Raw genomic sequence first — 17,751 nt, forward strand, 5'->3', positions numbered from 1 at the left:
TTGGTTTGGTGCTTGGGGTGGGGTCATGATCAAGGGGGCAGTAGGAGCAGGGGTCTGGGTTTGCATCTGGCCTCCGATGTAGAGGGCAGTGTGCCCTACTACAACTGCATCGCGCCCTACTACAACTGCATCGCCCTTGTCTATAGGTTTGGTGAAGTTGGGATTGGAGTGGAGGGCTATATGTTCTGCAGGAGAGAGGTTGGAGTGGCTGAGAGGGGTGGAGAGGTTGAGGCGTTTGATGTCTCGATGGCAGTTGGAGATGGAGAGGTCAAGGGAGGGTAGGAGGCCTGGGGCTGGTGTCTAGGAGGACGACTTGGGTTGGAGGTGGGTGAAGGGGTCAGTGGAGGGAGGGTTAGGCTCACAGTTGAAGTAAGCGTGGAGGTGCAAAAACTGTTTGGTATTCGATGTGTGGGTGGAGGGGGACAAAGGCGAGTCTCTTGCTGAGGACTGACCGTTTGCCTTCCATCTGGTGGGGGTGTGAAGAGGGATGGTGAAAACTCGGCAAGGCTCAGGTGGCTGTCTCCTCGGGTTGCTGGCTGTGACCTCTTTTCCCATATCGTTACAATGCATACATATACACCAGGAACGATGTTCTGACAGGGTGAGATTATAAACTCTGACATGAACTTGTAGTTGAATAGCTTGTTTCTGCCTGTATTTAATCCTTCCATATCCTCACTCTGTTTTGGTGTCAATTGTTTTGCTTTTCTCGTCTTCCCCTGCCTGCATTTCTGCCTTCAGGCAGCGCTCTGACAGCTCCTAGAGGATTTTTTTTTCATTTTGTCACTGACTTGTATTATCTCATGCAAAAACAAGTATGGATATGGATTACTTTGCACAGTTATTGCTTTTTTTTCCTGGTGAATTTTCATTCAGTGGAGCCTGTCGCAAAATCAAAAATGGCAGCATTAGAGGACGGAGTAGTAGGAACTGCCGATGCTCGAGCATCTGAGACGACAAGGTGTAAAGCTGGATGAACACAGCAGGCCAAGCAGCATCAGAGGAGCAGGAAAGCTGACGTTTCATGTCTGGACCCTGTGGGGGGAGGGAAGTATTAAAGGTCCTTTACTTTGCTGCAAGCCTACACAAACCAGACACGTTGAAACCTACAGGAGCTGGAACTGTCTAGAATAGAATGTTCTTTGTTGGCAGCTGTAATCTATTGTATGAGTACAGTGAAAAGCTTTTACACTGTTTGCCTCTTACAATGACATCATAGGTTCAAGTACAAATCTTGGATGCAACAGAGGAATAGGAAGTAATTGCATTACTTCAGCGTTTTAAAAAATAAATTAGAAATAAGACACTGTTAAAGGATGGACATTAAAAGTAAGGCTAAAAATTTCAAATAAATACTACACTGGCAGTGTAGGGCCTCTGCATGTGGTCTGACTCCCACGTGCCAGACCCCAATCCAATAGCTATTCCTGCTCTGCACCAAGCTTCCACTTTTCTCTCTGTACTGGTGCTCAACTGCTCCACCTGGGCCTCACTGCCTCTGGGCTGCTTTGGGGCTACTACCCAGCGCTTCTCTGGGACTCGCCACTGCAGGATTCCCCTCCAGGGCTAAGGAAAGAAAGAAGAGGGTTTTTAAAAAAAACAGGTGCAGCAGAGCTCTGGCAGGAGCATTTTACTCAGCCACTATCTTGCCTGAGTATTAACTTACTGTCATCTGCTGCGTGGGTTAGTTATTGCCTATGCACCGGAATGACCACAAAGAAATAGGAACTGGCGGAAAGCCTCAGCAGGTCAGGCAGCCCTTGTGACCAGAAGAGGAGTTTAAAATGTCAGCTTGATTCCCTTCCTTCAGGAGTCTGGGAATAGTAGGTCATTCTGTTAATAAGTTAGATCACACGTGGTGACTCTCCTTCCCCCCCCCCCGTCCCCCTTGCTTTTGTTACCATATAGGGCCCACTTGTGCCTATTCCTGCACCCGGAGCCCAGGGTTCAGGTTCTACCTCTCCAGCGGTGTGTAATAATGTGAACAGCTGGATTAGAAAATGTCTGGTTCTCAACTGGATCACCTTAGAAGTGATTGACCAGGGCCTTGGTCGATAATAGAAGTGTTGATACAGTTTCTGCATTTGATGTTAGTTGGCTGTTAGAAAAGTTATACTATACATATCACTAGGGCTCTTGTGGCTCACTGGTAGTGTCCTTACCTCTGAGCCAGTAAGCTAAGGTTCAAATTCCAGCTACTCCAGCTGTGTAATAACCTCCGTAACCAGGTTATTTGAACCCAGTTCAGGGCCTGGACAAGCTGACCATCAGCAGGTCCAGACAGTGGGCCGTGTCCGTCCTGAGAGTCTGAGCTCGGCTGGAGACAGCATGTGCTGCTTTTGACAGGGGCGAGGCCTTTTGAGAAGGTGGTCACCGCAGGGCCCTGGGCTACTTCATCGACCCAGCTGATGTTATTGTGATTTGGTGAGTTTCCATTCGACTTTATGGTTTGTGTTTGATTTGGTACTGTGCTCCGTGAACCTCTGTATTAACCCGCGTGTTGTCCCTGACCTGGGACTGTGTGAGCAGAGGACTTTAAGTTTTATTTTTATTTCAGTGTGGGATGAAGGTATCACCTCCCTCTGTACTGAACCGCGTGCTGGTTGTGGGGGGAGGGGGGGGGGAGAGGAGGGGGTATCACCTCCCTCTGTACTGAACCCCGTGCTGGGGGGTGGGTCACTTCCCTCTTTACTGAACCCTGTGCTGTTCCTGCCCGGGAGCTGGTTGTGCAGATGTCGGGGGGACTTTCCGTTCACACTTCCCATCTAGAAGAGTAAATAATACCTACTAACTATAAATTTAATCAGTGATAATGGGAACTGCAGATGCTGGAGAATTCCAAGATAATAAAATGTGAGAGATAATGGGAACTGCAGATGCTGGAGAATTCCAAGATAATAAAATGTGAGGCTGGATGAACACAGCAGGCCAAGCAGCATCTCAGGAGCACAAAAGCTGACGTTTCGGGCCTAGACCCTACATCAGAGAGGGGGATGGGGAGAGGGAACTGGAATAAATAGGGAGAGAGGGGGAGGCGGACCGAAGATGGAGAGAAAAGAAGATAGGTGGAGAGGGTGTAGGTGGGGAGGTAGGGAGGGGATAGGGCAGTCCAGGGAAGACGGACAGGTCAAGGAGGTGGGATGAGGTTAGTAGGTAGCTGGGGGTGCGGCTTCGGGTGGGAGGAAGGGATGGGTGAGAGGAAGAACCGGTTAGGGAGGCAGAGACAGGTTGGACTGGTTTTGGGATGCAGTGGGTGGGGGGGAAGAGCTGGGCTGGTTGTGTGGTGCAGTGGGGGGAGGGGACGAATTGGGCTGGTTGAGGGATGCAGTAGGGGAAGGGGAGATTTTGAAACTGGTGAAGTCCACATTGATACCATTAGGCTGCAGGGTTCCCAGGCGGAATATGAGTTGCTGTTCCTGCAACCTTCAGGTGGCATCATTGTGGCACTGCAGGAGGCCCATGATGGACATGTCGTCTAGTTGAAACTGGTGAAGTCCACATTGATACCATATGGCTGCAGGGTTATTATCTTATAATAAAATGTGAAGCTGGATGAACACAGCAGGCCCAGCAGCATCTCAGGAGCACAAAAGCTGACGTTTCGGGCCTAGACCCTTCATCAGAGATGATACTGCTATTAAAGATAACAAACGTGTTCGGGCACGATGGGGTGCATTTGGAGGAGGGGGCCACCGCCCTTTTGTCGCTGCATTCCTCCAACCGGCAGGGGCCGAGAGGATCGGGCGGCTGCCCAGGAAGTGACGTACGGTCGGTCGCCTCCTGGTATGCCTCCGTTACGGAAACCGCTGCGCCCCGACAGGAGTTCCGGACGCAGGTTACCCTCGTGACGGAACCCGCGGGGTGACCCACGAGGGTGGCGGCCCGGAAGAAGGTGACAAGGTTCTTGTCAGCGGCAAAGCGGAGAGGAGGAAGAAGGGAGGGTCCGGCCCTCACCAGCAAGGTCACGGTGGGTTTAACGGTGGCGGCAGAAGGGCCTAAGTCAGGCATGTCCCCATGTTAAGGGCCCGGGCCCTAGGAAAAGCGGTTGGAAATTAATAAACACAAATGTCACTCCTCGGGCGGTGGGAGAGGTACAAGACTTGGACTATCATCAGCTGTGGAGATCCCCTCTGCTGAGATCAGTCCAGAACAGACCTAACCATTAAAGAGGGTAGACTGTTGGGGATGACACGAAGGTTCACATATACACAAAAGGGCAGGTGGGAATCTACAACTGTCCAAGAGCTTTTCTTTTTACATTTGGGAAACGAACCTTTTCGGGTTCTCGCCCATCATCAAACATCCTTCCATTTTCCAGCCCTTGGTCCGTTACCTTGTGTGCTGTGTCTGACTTTAGGTGCTCATCCAACTAGTTCATACATGTTGTGAGGGTTCCTTCCTTTACCACCCTACAGGCAGTGAGTTCCATATACCCACCACCCTCTGGGTGCAAACAAAAATCCTCAAATCCCATCTAATTCTCTTGCCCCTTAACTTAAAACCGTGCCCCCTACTTATTGACCCCCTGTACACTGGAGAATTGTCTTCCTACCTACTCTCTCTGCCTCACATCCTTTTTTACACTTCAGTCACATCACCTCAGCCTTCACCCCTTCAAGGAAAACAACCCGAGCGTATCTAGTCTCTCTTCGTTGCTAAATTACTCCAGCTCAAGTAACATTGTGGTACATCTCTTTTGCATGCTATTTCCTACACAGTTTGGTATGCAGGCTGGCTGTTTGTTTTAATGGTTTCAAATTTTGGATTTTTGGGTTTTTCCTCAGGATGAGGACTAAATATTAGGGAACTAAGGGAAGTCAATGAAGTTGAGATATAGGCCACCCGTGTTCAATTTCTGTGATGGGAATGGGCTGAGTGTCCCTGTGACCCCAGTGTTTCCCCAACAGTCATCCTGTCAAATCTTACAAGTCTGTATTTTGCACCACCTCCACCCTTGGATCATCGCACACTTTTGACTTAAAGAACATAAGACATGGCTGCAGACGTAGGCTATTCACCCAATCAAATCTATTCCAGTAATCTTACCATAGAATCCCTCCAGTGTGGAAACAGACCGTTCGGCCCAACCAGTCCACACCAACCCTCAGAGCATCCCACGCAAACCCATTTCTCTACACCCCGCCGAATTGACACATCCCTGAAAACTATGGACAATTTAACACAGCCAACCCACCTGGCCTGCGCATCTTTGGACTGTGGGTGGAAACCCAAGGAGACACAGGGAGAACATGCAAACTGCACACAGTCACCCGAAAAATCGAACTCTGGTCCCTGGTGCAGTGAGGCAGCCAGTGCTAACCACTGAGCCACCGTACTGCCCCTCCACTTTCCTGCAGTTTCTTCATAACCCTTGATTCTCTTACTGGTTCAAAATTCCCTTATTTCAACCTTGAATATACTTAATAACCCAGCCTCTACAGACCTCTGTGATAAAGAATTCCACAAATTCACCACCCTCAGAGAAGAAATTCCTTCTCATTTCTGTCTTAAACGGGTGAGCCCTTATTCTCAAATTATGCTGTATGATCCTAGGTTCTCAAAGGGGAAACAACCCTTCCAAATCCACCTGTGAAGTCCTCCAAGAAGCTTCTATGTTTCATTAATGACATGTCTTGTTCTGCTAAACTCCAGTGAGTTGTAGGCCCAACCTATTTAACACTCTTCATTAGACAGTTCCCCCTCCTGATATCCAGGATCAAACTAGTGAACCATCTTTAGACTGGCTACAATAGCTGTATACCTTTACCTAAGTAAGAGAACCAAAACTGTTCACAGTATTCCAGGAGTGGTCTCACTAATGCCTTGTACAGTTTTAGCAAGATCTTTTTATTTTATTCTCCATTCTCTTTGAAATAAAATCCAACATTCCATTTGCCATCCTTAATATCTGATGAACTTGTGTGTTACCTTTTTCTGATTTATGCAGAAGGACTCCCAATTCCTCTGTTCTCTGGCTTTCTGCAGTCTTTCTCCATTTAAACAACATTCTCCTCCTTTGTTCTTCCAGCCAAAATGCATAAGCACACATTTTCACACATTATATTCTATCTGTCAGGTTTCTTCCTTTTCAGCTGTTCTATCGTCAGACTGTTTGTGTCATTCTCACCACTTGTCTTCATACCTACTTTTGTCTTATTTGTAAACTTCGCTATAGCAGATGCATTTCCCTTGTCTCAGTCAATAATACATATGTAAATAGCTGTTATCCCAGCACTGATTCCAGTGGCACTCCACTAGAAGGGTACTAGTTACCCTTCTCCCAGTTCAGCAGTGCACACACATTGATCATCTGCAAAATTCCAAATAAACACTGCTTAAATTAATATTGATTCTTCCTTGTTCTTTACCCTTGCTGTAATTTGAGTTTTTCTTATCTGATTGGGACTACCCCTGTTCTTTTCTATATTAAACTTCTTGGTGCAGCGGTGCCCAACATTGCCTTTTATGCTTACTCTTTATTGTTTTAAACCAGCATTTCATCATTTTCCTCTGTTCAGTTCTCATTTCTGTCTTCCCCAAGTATATCTTTAACACACAAATCTAATACTCTCCTTTCTAATCTGTTGTAATCCTGTATTCGTTTGCCTCTGAATCGGAAGTTTGTGATTTCAAGCTCCACTCTAGAGACCTTGAGCACATGATCCAACATTCCAATGCAGCGGAGAGGGAGTGCCATCTTTTGGTTGACATGTTAATTCAAGTTCTTGGCCACCCTTTCTAATAGTCTTAAAAAGCAAGTACTGAAGGAAGAGTTCTTGCCATATTCTGACCAATATCATTGCTTCAGCCAAGATCATTAAACAGGTTAGTTGCTGTTTACATCTAGGAATTGGTTTTATTGTCACATGTACTCAAGGGTGGGTAGAAGAGTGCAGTGAAAAGTGTACAATGTCACTACACCTCCTGACTCTCCTTCTGACTCCTCAAAGCCTGTCTGCTATCAACAAGGCACAAATCAGGAGTGCGATGAATACTCCCCACTTAACTGGACGAATGCAGCCCCAACAACAGTCAAGAAGCTTGACACCATCCAGGATAAAGCAGCCCGCTTGATTGGCACTACATGCACAAGCATTCATTCCCACCACCAATGCTCAGTAGCAGCAGTGTGTACTATCTACAAGATGCACTGCAGAAATTCACCAAAGATCCTCAGACAGCACCTTCCAAACCAACGACCACTTCTGTCTAGAAGGACAAGGGCATCAGATATATGGGAACACTACCACCTCCAGGTTCCCCTCCAAGTTGCTCACCATCTTGACTTGGAAGTATATCACCATTCCTTTACTGACGCTGGGTCAAAATCTTGGAATTCCCTCTGCAGTTCAAGGAGGCAGCTCACCACCACCTTCTCAAGGGCAACTAGGGATGGGCAAGAAATGCTGGCTAGCCAGCGAAAATGAATAGGAAAAATAAACACACAGTGCCATCTTAGGTAGAAGGTACCTAGGTACAAATCTTAGTTACACAAGCAGAAAAATAAATAAATGAAGTTTAAAAGGTCAAACATTATAGTCCTTTCTTAAGGCATGGGCCTGCAGACACTCCAAGCCAGGTTTTTTCCCCAAGAGGGCTTGCTGTCCTCTGCACTTGTGGGAACATTCTGTGGCAAATTGATTGTCATACTGTATGTCAATGACTTCATAGCCTTGACTATGTCCTAAGGTCTAGAAAGGAGTGCGATGAATACAAGTCGCCTCTTAATTTAACATTCTTCACTCATATTACATAGAACATAGAAAAGTACAGCCCAGTACAGGCCCTGCGGCCCACGATGTTGTGCCGTGGAATATTCCTAATCCAAAAATAAAATAACCTAACCTGCATTCCCCTCAATTCACTGATGTCCATGTGCATGTCCAGCAGTCGCTTAAATGTCACTAATGACTCTGCTTCCACGACTACCACTGGCAAACTATTCCATGCACTCTCAACTCTCTGCTTTCCTCTTTAATTATTTTTCACTCACCTTTACCCCAAAACTTAAATTTTGATTAAAATCATTTATCAGTCATTACACTGGTATTTTCTATCTCTTTAAAAATGCCATAATCAAATTAATTACTGAAAAACACTGCCAAAATTATTTTCTCATTATGGGAATGCCATAGGGTTAAAAGTTTATGGTTAAGAATTTGTTAAATGTGTTCCAAGAAAATTTTCTTTATCAATGTGTAAATGTTCCTACTGGAGAAGTAGCAAAACTTGACCTTCTCTTGGGTAATGTGGCTGGGCAGGTGACTGAAGTTTTAGTTGGGGAACACTTCAGGATTAGCGATCATAATTCTATTTGTTTTAAAATAGCTGTAAAAAGCATTGGTGTTCCATAAAAGTTAAAGTTCTTACTTGGAGGAAGGCAAATTTTAATAGCATGGAACAAGAACTTTCAAAAGTTGATTGGGTCACATAGTTCACAGCTAAAGGAAAAACTGACAAGTGGGAGACTTTCAAAAGTGTGATAATGAGAGTTCAGTGGCATTATGTTTCTGTTACAGTGAAAGCTAAGACTGATAAAATTAGGGAACAATCGATGAAAAAATATAGTTGAGGTTCTAGTCAAAAATAAAGAAGAATCATACGTTACATATGGACAACTGGGATCTTGCAGCTTGGCCTGCTGTGTTCATCCAGCTCTACACTTTGTAAGCTGGAATCAAATGAATCTCTTGAACAATATAAAGACTCTAGGGACATTCTTGAGAAGGTGATCAGGAGTGCAAAGAGAGGATATGAAATAGCCTTGGCAGATATGGTGAGAATAATCCAAAGAGATTCTACAAATGCATTCAGAGCACAAGAACAACTCGAGAGAGAGAGAGAGTAGGGCCTCTTAAAGATCAATGAGGCCATCTTTGTGTTGAACTTCAGGAGATGGGAGAAATATTAAATAAATATTAATGCATCAGCTTTTACTGTGGAGAAAGAAATGAAGGCTGGAGAACTCAGGAAATTAAATATCAATGTTTTGAAACAATTCACATTACAAAAGAGGAAGCGCTGGAAGTCTTAGAAAACATAAAGGTGGATAAATTTCCAGGACCTGATCAATTGTGACCCAGGGTACTTGAGAAGTTAGGGAGAAAATAGTGGGGGCTATAGCAGAAATATTTGAATCCTATATAACTATGGATGAGGTGCTGTACGACTGGAGGATGTCTGATGTTGTGCCTTTATTTAAGAAAGGCTATAAGGACAACCCTGGGAGCTATACACCTGTGGTTCTCACATTGGCAGTGTGGGAAGTTGTTGGAGCTGATTCTGAAAGATAGAATTTACAAGCATTTGGAGAGGCAAAGAATGATTAAGGTTAGTCACCATGGTTTTGTGCGAGGGGAAAACTTGTCTGACAAACTTGCTTGAGTTTTTTTGAGGAAGTAACCAAAATGATTGAGGACAGAGTTGTAGATGTTGTTTACTTGGACTTTATTAAAGCCTTTGATAAGGTTCCACATTGTCAACTAATTAGTAAAGTTAGATCACATGGGTTTCATGGTGAATTTGCCAGGTGGATACAAAATTAGCTTTAGGTAGCAAACAGAAGGTGGTGGAGAGTTGTTTTTCAGTCTGGAGGCCTTTGAGCAGCAGTGTTCCACAGGGATTGGTACTGGCTTCACCTTTGTCATTTATATTAATGATCTGGATGAGAATATAGGAGGCTTTGTTAGTAAGTTCGGGGACGACAGCAAAATTGGTGATATAGTCATCAGTGAAGAAAGTTGTCTAAGATTACAAAGAGATCCTGATTAATTAGGTCAATGGGCTGAGGAGTAGCAGTGGAATTTAAATTGGATAAATGTAAGGTATTGCATTTTGGTAAAACAAAGAAAGGCAGCACTTAATTGTATTAATGCTAGGGCCCTGGGTAGTGTTGTAGAGCAGAGACATCAGGGTTCAGGTGCGTAAATTTTTGAAATTTGCATCACAGGTAAACAGGCAGAAGTGGTGGATGCAGATCCAATCTTTAAAAGACATTTGGACAAATACATGAATGGGAAATGTTTGACTGGGAACACTATAGTTTGAGTACTATAGATGGGTCAGTTTTTGTCCAGAGTGTGCTGGAGGGCTTCCTGACACAGTATGTAGATAGGCCAACAAGGGGCGAAGCCACATTAGAATTGGTACTGGGTAATGAGCCCGGCCAGGTGTTAGATTTGGAAGTAGGTGAGCACTTTGGTGATAGCGATCACAATTCTGTTATGTTTACTTTAGTGGTGGAAAGGGATAGGTGTATACCACTGGGCAAGAGTTATAGCTGGGGGAAAGGCAATTACGATGAGATTAGGCAAGATTTAGGGAGCATAGAATGGGGAAGGAAACTGCAGGGGATGGGCACATTAAAAATGTGGAGCTTATTCAAGGAAAAGCTCCTGTGTGTCCTAGATAAATATGTACCTGTCAGGCAGGGAGGAAGCTGTAGAGTGCGGGAGCCGTGCTTTACGAAGGAGGTAGAATCTCTGGTCAAGAGGAAGAAGAAGGCTTATGTTAGGATGAGATGTGAAGGCTCAGTTAGGGCACTTGAGGGCTACGAGGTAGCCAGGAAAGACCTAAAGAGAAAGCTCAGAAGAGCCAGGAGGAGACATGAGAAGTTGTTGGCGGATAGGATCAGGGTAAACCCTAAGGCTTTCAATAGGTATTTAAGAAATAAAAGAATGACGGAAGTAAAATTAGGCCCAATCAAGGATAGTAGTGGTAAGTTGTGTGTGGAGTCAGATGAGATAGGGCAAGCACTAAATGAATATTTTTCAACAGTATTCACTCTAGAAAACGACATTGTTGTCGAGGAGAATACTGAGATACAGGCTACTAGACTAGGTGGGATTGAGGTTCACAAGGAAGAGGTATTAGAAATCCTTCAGAAGGTGAAGATAGATAAGTCCTCTGGGCCAGATGGGATTTATCCTCGGATCCTCTGGGAAGCCAGGGAGGAGATTGCCAAGCCTTCGGCATTGATCTTTAACTCATCATTGTCTACAGGAATGGTGCCAGATGACTGGAGGATAGCAAATGTGGTTCCCCTGTTCAAGAAGGGGAGTAGAGACAACCCTGGTAATTATAGACCAGCGAGCCTTACCTCAGTTGTTGGTAAATTGTTGGAAAAGGTTATAAGGGATAGGATTTATAATCATCTAGAAAAGAATAAATTGATTAGGGATAGTCAGCATGGTTTTGTGAAGGGAAGGTCGTGCCTCACAAACCTTATTGAGTTCTTTGAGAAGGTGACCAAACAGGTAGATGAGAGTAAACCGGTTGATGTGGTGTATATGGATTTCAGCAAGGCATTCGATAAGGTTCCCCACAATAGGCTATTGTACAGAATGCGGAGGAATGGAATTGTGGGAGATATAGCAGTTTGGATCAGAAATTGGCTTGCTGAAAGAAGACAGAGGGTGGTAGTTGATGGGAAATGTTCATCCTGGAGAGCAGTTACTAGTGGTGTACCGCAAGGGTCAGTGTTGGGTCCACTGCTGTTTGTCATTTTTATAAATGACCTGGATGAGGGCGTAGAAGGATGGGTTAGTAAATTTGCAGACGACAGTAAGGTCGGTGGAGTTGTGGATAGTGATGAAGGATGCTGTAGGTTGCAGAGAGACATGGATAAGCTGCAGAGCTGGGCTGAGAGGTAGCAAATGGAGTTTAATGCAGACAAGTGTGAGGTGCTGCACTTTGGTAGGAGTAACCGGAAGGCAAAGTACAGGGCTAATGGTAAGATTCTTAGTAGTGTAGATGAGCAGAGAGATCTCGGTGTCCATGTACACAGATCCTTGAAAGTTGCCACCCAGGTTGACAGGGCTGTTAAGAAGGCATACAGTGTTTTAGCTTTTATTAATAGAGGGATCGAGTTCCGGAACCAAGAGGTTATGGTGAAGCTGTACAAAACTCTGGTGCGGCCGCACTTGCAGAATTGCGTACAGTTCTGGTCACCGCATTATAAGAAGGATGTGGAAGCTTTGGAAAGGGTGCAGAGGAGACTTACTAGGACGTTGCCTGGTATGGAGGGAAGTTCTTATGAGGAAAGGCTGAGGGACTTGAGGCTGTTTTCATTAGAGAGAAGAAGGTTGAGAGGTGACTTAATTGAAACATATAAAATAATCAGTGGGTTAGGTAGGGTGGATAGGGAGAGCCTTTTTCCTAGGTTGGTGATGGCGAGCATGAGGGGGCATAGCTTTAAATTGAGGGGTGAAAGATATAGGACAGATGTCAGAGGTAGTTTCTTTCTTCAGAGAGTAGTAAGGGAATGGAACGCTTTGCCTGCAATGGTAGTAGATTCGCCAACTTTAGGTACATTTAAGTCGTCATTGGACAAGCATACGGACGTACATGGAATAGTGTAGGTTAGATGGGCTTGAGATCGGTATGACAGGTCGGCACAACATCGAGGGCCAAAGGGCCTGTACTGTGCTGTAATGTTCTATGTTCTATGTTTTATGATATGGGCAAAACGCAGGCAAGTAGCACTAGTTTAGTTAGGGATTATGGTCGGGATGGACTAGTTGGACTGAAGGGTCTGTTTCCATGCTCTGTGACTCTATAACTGTATAAATCCCACAGTTTAATTCTCATCCAGTTATTGGGTTTCCAGCAATCAAATTGAACAATAATGAAGGTCTGTACATTTCCTGTCTCTCATTTGGAGAAGTTGTTAGAACTGATCAGACATGAGAAATTGACTTCCCAGTTACGATTTTTCCATTTCCAGGCTGTAACCTTTGTCAGGAGATCTAATCTCAGTAATTGATTTGGATTTTAATGTCTGCCACTCACTGGCCTATCTTTATGCTGTTCCCTGTTCATGCTGTACCCATTACCTGCCCAACTTGCTGATTTTGTTGTGAATTTTCCAGACCACAGAGTATGCCAGTGTTTTATGCAATTATGTTTGTCAACATATTCAAGCCTCATTACTCCTACAACTGAACCTGCCATCCTAGTATCTACTGTGCCATTCCTAATACTGACATCTCCCTGCAGTGCTGCCATACCTGAGAATACCACTGTTATGTTTTATGATACTGCCATATATTGTTCTTTACTGTAATACTACCATGCATGTTTTATCTCAAGGACCAGCAAAACACAAACATTTTGTTCATTCAGGTTGATAAGATAAAACAGAAGGTAAAGTGCTTTGCACTGGTGCCAGTTATAACTCATACTTAGGGAATCACGTGTCTCCTGGCCACTTAGGCAACCTTTAGCAAAGTGAGCTCAAAGTTGCCTCAAAATTCCAATACGTTTTATCTTTTATAGGTTTAATTACAAGATGAAATGTTGTTATGGTCTGTGTATTTGGTGTTAAAATATTAACTTGTGCGTATGCAGGGTTAGCTGTTATCATTTGCTCTGCATACCTATTAATGTCTTAAGTGCTCACAGGTGCTCTGTAGCTTTTAAAACCCCAATTGTTCCTAACAGATTATTAATATAACCACAACTCGTAATCTCCTCTACTCTCATAGTTAATTTACAGTACTGCATTTCTTATCCTCCGCTCTACTCTAGGCTTAGTGTTATAACTAATAAGTGGTGCAGAACAAATCTCCCAATAAGTGTTCATATATAACGAAGAAGTTGCTGAAGTTGATCTTCCTGATAACCTATATTTTCACCCAATGGCTCCCAAACTCCAGGAGCTTATTCCATGAACTCTATGAAGTTATAATTCTATATAATACTTCTAATGTGAACATGCTGTATATGTGACTCCAGACCTACTGCCGTTTGAAATACTTAGCAAGCTACTCGGTTCAAGGACAGTTTGAATTTGGAAAAATATGGTAGCATTACCAAAGACTCTTACATCCCAGGAAATATTTTTTTTAAATCTACAGGATGTTTTAATAATGCTTTTACGAAAACAGGTCTTTAATTACAGATATCAGAGATGAATGGAACCTGCTCTCACTGTGGGGGTGATCTGGCCTCAGTATGTTATTTATCTCACTGCACTGCAGCCTCCCAGCTTCACCAAAACAGTCTCATTATCACTTCCACATTACTCTGCAGATCGTGAGAGGTGTTCAGACCCCAGTTTGTGAACCCCTGGACTATGACTCACCCCACAATCATTGCTCCGCTCCCTAGCACCCTCTGTACTGCCAAGTGTCTGCCCTCGCACTCTCATACATTGGTGCTCATGTAATATAGCTCCCAATTTAGAGACCTGAATGCATGCCAGGGTTACGTAAATAAAAACCTTTGCTGCTTCTGAGAAAGCCTCATCCAGATTACTTTCCAAATTACTTCAGTCAAGATTTCGAGCCCTCTCTCACTCCTACACTCTAGTATCCTCTCTCAACTGTGTAATCTGTTTTACTCTGAGCGATGCCACAGAAAATCTTTTCATGTTTATTGAATTCCTCCCTACAGTCAGGCTCCAATTTTGTTCGAGGACTTCCAAGTTGACTTTACATTTGATAATTGTGAGCTTTACTTTTATAAACTGTCCAGATGCATATAATTTATTATTTGCCCGTTATTTTTGTTTAAAGTTGAAACAGAACTGAATGTTAATGTTAGTCCCAAAATGTAGCTCTCATCGGCGAATATTGTCATAACGCTGGGAAGACTAATTGTTGTTTTCAGTATTGTACAAATTGTAACTGATTATTAGAGGAAAAGTAAAGTTTTATCACTTAAAACCCTGTTCTGTAACCTTCTGAGCTCTGCATTTCTCCAGTTCTGGCCTATTCCTGATCTCTGACATTCTTCGTCTCACCAAGATGCCTGTCATCAGATGACTGGGTGTAAAATGATCCAGTCTTACATTGTGCCTCACTCTTTTTGTTAAAACAGCCCCCTTTGACTTTTGGTTATTACCTTTAGTAATACTTCCTTATGGGGCATGGCATCCGATTTTGACCATTTGTGCTCCTGTAAACCACTTTGGGATGTTTAACTGCATTAAAGGTGCTGTATAAATGCAATTTATTTTTTGTTTTGGGATTCTAAAGTAACTAGATAATGTTGACCATCGCAAGGTAATTTCACCTTGTCCAGAACAACAAAATCGGAGAATATGGTCTGAATTTGAATGGGGTAAATGTGAGATAAATTCAGTCAGTAAATCTTCAATCTGGAGAACAGACTGCTTTAGGCAGATGATGAAAAAGTTGGTATTGATTTGATCACATGCATATCTAACAGAGTTCTTTTCAGGAAATAATATTTTGGGATTCACTATATGACTCGTGAGACATGAGACATGAGGTATTGTTCATGTTGGGAGAAACAAGTGATGTTGAACCTCTTATTCCCTAAGCTTCCCTTCACTGGGTTTCCCTCACTTTATATTTGGACAACTGTTACAGGCTGGATGATTGGTTGTCATGATATTATTAATTTATTGTGTGACCATCAGGGTGAAAATGCAAAAGCGGATAATCATTAACCTTTTTATCTAGCAATTCCTATGTTCCCAGTAGCCCAATATGATCATAGACATTTTCTAATCAACCTGTTCAAATATTTTCTTACACACACCTCTGGAGCAGGTGGTACATGAACCTGGGTCTGTTGGCCCCAAAGTAGGGACCCGCTACTGTGCCTCAAGCCCTCACCCCTCTCAAAAAAATGATTATACATGAATGTACAAAGTGGGAGCATTTAGCTATTTGTGTTGGCTCTGCGACAGCTGATCTAATTATTCCACACCCTGTCTGCCCTCGAAGCCCTTCACCCGTTAGCTTACTAAGAATTATCTGCCTCCATTAAAACATATTCTCATTCCATTGCCTTTTGAAGACGAGTTCCAAAGACTCACGACCCTCTGAGGAAAAAAAAATTCTCCACCTCACTATCTTAAATGTGGGACCCTGTGTTTTGAAGTAGAGACCTCTAGTTTTTGATTCTGTCATAAGATGTAACATTCTCTCCACATCTACTGTCAAGACCCCTCAGCATCTTGTATGCCTCAATCAAGTCGCTTCTTAACCTTCTAAATTCCACAGATATAAACCCAGCTTGTCCAACCTTTCCTCATAAGATAATTTGCTTGTTCCAGGTATTAGTCTAGTAAACCTTCTGTGAACTGTTCTAATGCTTTTAAATCCTTCCTTAAATAAGGTAACCAGTACCCTACAGAGTGCTCCAAATTCTTTCATTGTCGGTGGGTAAAACTCTTGCAATTCCATCCTTAATGGCATTCTAGGTCTACCTACAGCACAAAGACTACAGCAGTTCAAGAAGGAAGCTCACTATCACAAGGTCAGCTAGGAACTGCAATAAATGGTGATGCTCATGTCCCGCAAACGCATAAAAACAAAACTTAAATTCAGCAATGTCCTGTACAACTGAAGCATAACGTCCCTAATTTTGTACTCAATTTATTTTGTAATAAACAAAAGCTTTGTATTAATTCTCCTAATTAGGTGCTGTATCTGCAGATCTTCTTCCCAGTCATGTACTGGAACAGATTGCACACCTCTGAAATGCAGAGCAATGTTTTACCAATTTGATAAAAACTTTTTTTTTATTGTCAAGATGCACAGTTTTGTATTTTCCTACATTATACTCCATTTACCAATTCTATGCCTACTCATTTAATCTATTTCAATCACTTTGCAGCCTCCTTTATTTCTTCACAAATTAATTTCCTACCTATCTCTGTGTCACCTGCAAATTTAGTAAGTGCTTGTGTAAATTGAAAAATGTTGAGGCCTCAGCAGAACAATGGCCCACCATTTGTTACTTCTCACTAACATAAAATGCCCCATTTATGTCTACTCTATATTCTGTATTTTCTACAATAATTTTTACAGTACCCTATTAAATACCATTTCACATTTGTACATCCACATGTTCCCTTTTATTTCCAGCCCATCTTTCTCAAAGAATTCCATTAAGTTGTTTACATGTGATTTCCCTTTCACAAACCCATGTTGATTCTGTACAATTGCCTTGAACTTATCTAAGTGCCCTGCTATAACATCTTCAATAGAAGCTTCTAATATATTTCCTATGACAGATGTGTTTCTAGTTAGGGTTCTCTCATATTCTAATTTTCCCTCCTTATTAAGTTTCAATGAAACTTTGTAGTTTTTGATCTATACAGCTTTTAGACCTGCCACCCATAATTGCATAATTATATGTTTTTCTCTTTTTAAAGTTGATATTATCTTTAACTTTTTTAGTTAATGTCCTAGCTGGTGTACTGTTTTCAGTTCTGGTCATCACACTTTAGGAAAGATGACTGTATGACTATGTGTCAAGGTATTAGAGTGGATGCAGAGAAGAAAGTGGGGAAATCAGGGTTGTTCTCATTAGAAGGCATGAACTTAATAAGGCCAGTATTGTAATGATTTTATGAGAAGATTAAGCAAAAATTTTATGTCCCAAATTGAGAGTAGTAGATAGGGGGAAAGTGTTTCCCTGTGGGACAGTCTGTAATCAGAAAACAGAGGAGTTAAGATAATTAGCAAAATGATGGCCAGGAGATTTAAGACAAACCTACTGATGTATTGTATTATTAAAATCTCAAATACGCTGCCAGATAGAGTAAGAAGGCAAATTCAGTAGAACTTTCAAAAGGTTATTGGAAGGTGTTCAACAAGATCGACATGACATGTGAAGGCTGCTCTAACGCTGTGACCAGAGTGCTGAATAAATTAGGAGGTGAGATTTACAGTTTTGTATCAGAGCTAATTTTAGTGTGAGAAATAATTCTGATAACTCTGTTATTTCATTGTGTCAGGGCAACATCAGAAAGTGGTCATTTGACCCACTTTC

At 42.9% G+C, this 17,751-nt stretch overlaps 1 protein-coding gene across 4 annotated transcripts in view; it reads left to right on the top strand.

The window, feature by feature from the left end:
* The first annotated feature begins 2,353 nt into the window (after positions 1–2,353).
* The window catches only part of tbce (tubulin folding cofactor E), a 62,081-nt gene continuing 46,683 nt past the window's right edge, over positions 2,354–17,751 (top strand). Inside the window, exon 1 of one of the 4 annotated variants that reach the window (XM_048530290.2) lies at positions 2,354–2,424. The gene's annotated coding sequence lies outside the window, so the exon portion shown is untranslated. Of the gene's footprint in view, positions 2,425–3,771; positions 3,968–17,751 lie in introns of those variants that run through there. The other 3 variants (XM_048530291.2, XM_048530288.2, XM_048530289.2) reach the window with 3 other exon arrangements.

The sequence above is a fragment of the Stegostoma tigrinum genome, chromosome 4 (genome assembly GCF_030684315.1).
Source record: "Stegostoma tigrinum isolate sSteTig4 chromosome 4, sSteTig4.hap1, whole genome shotgun sequence".
Classification (NCBI taxonomy): Eukaryota; Metazoa; Chordata; class Chondrichthyes; order Orectolobiformes; family Stegostomatidae; genus Stegostoma; species Stegostoma tigrinum.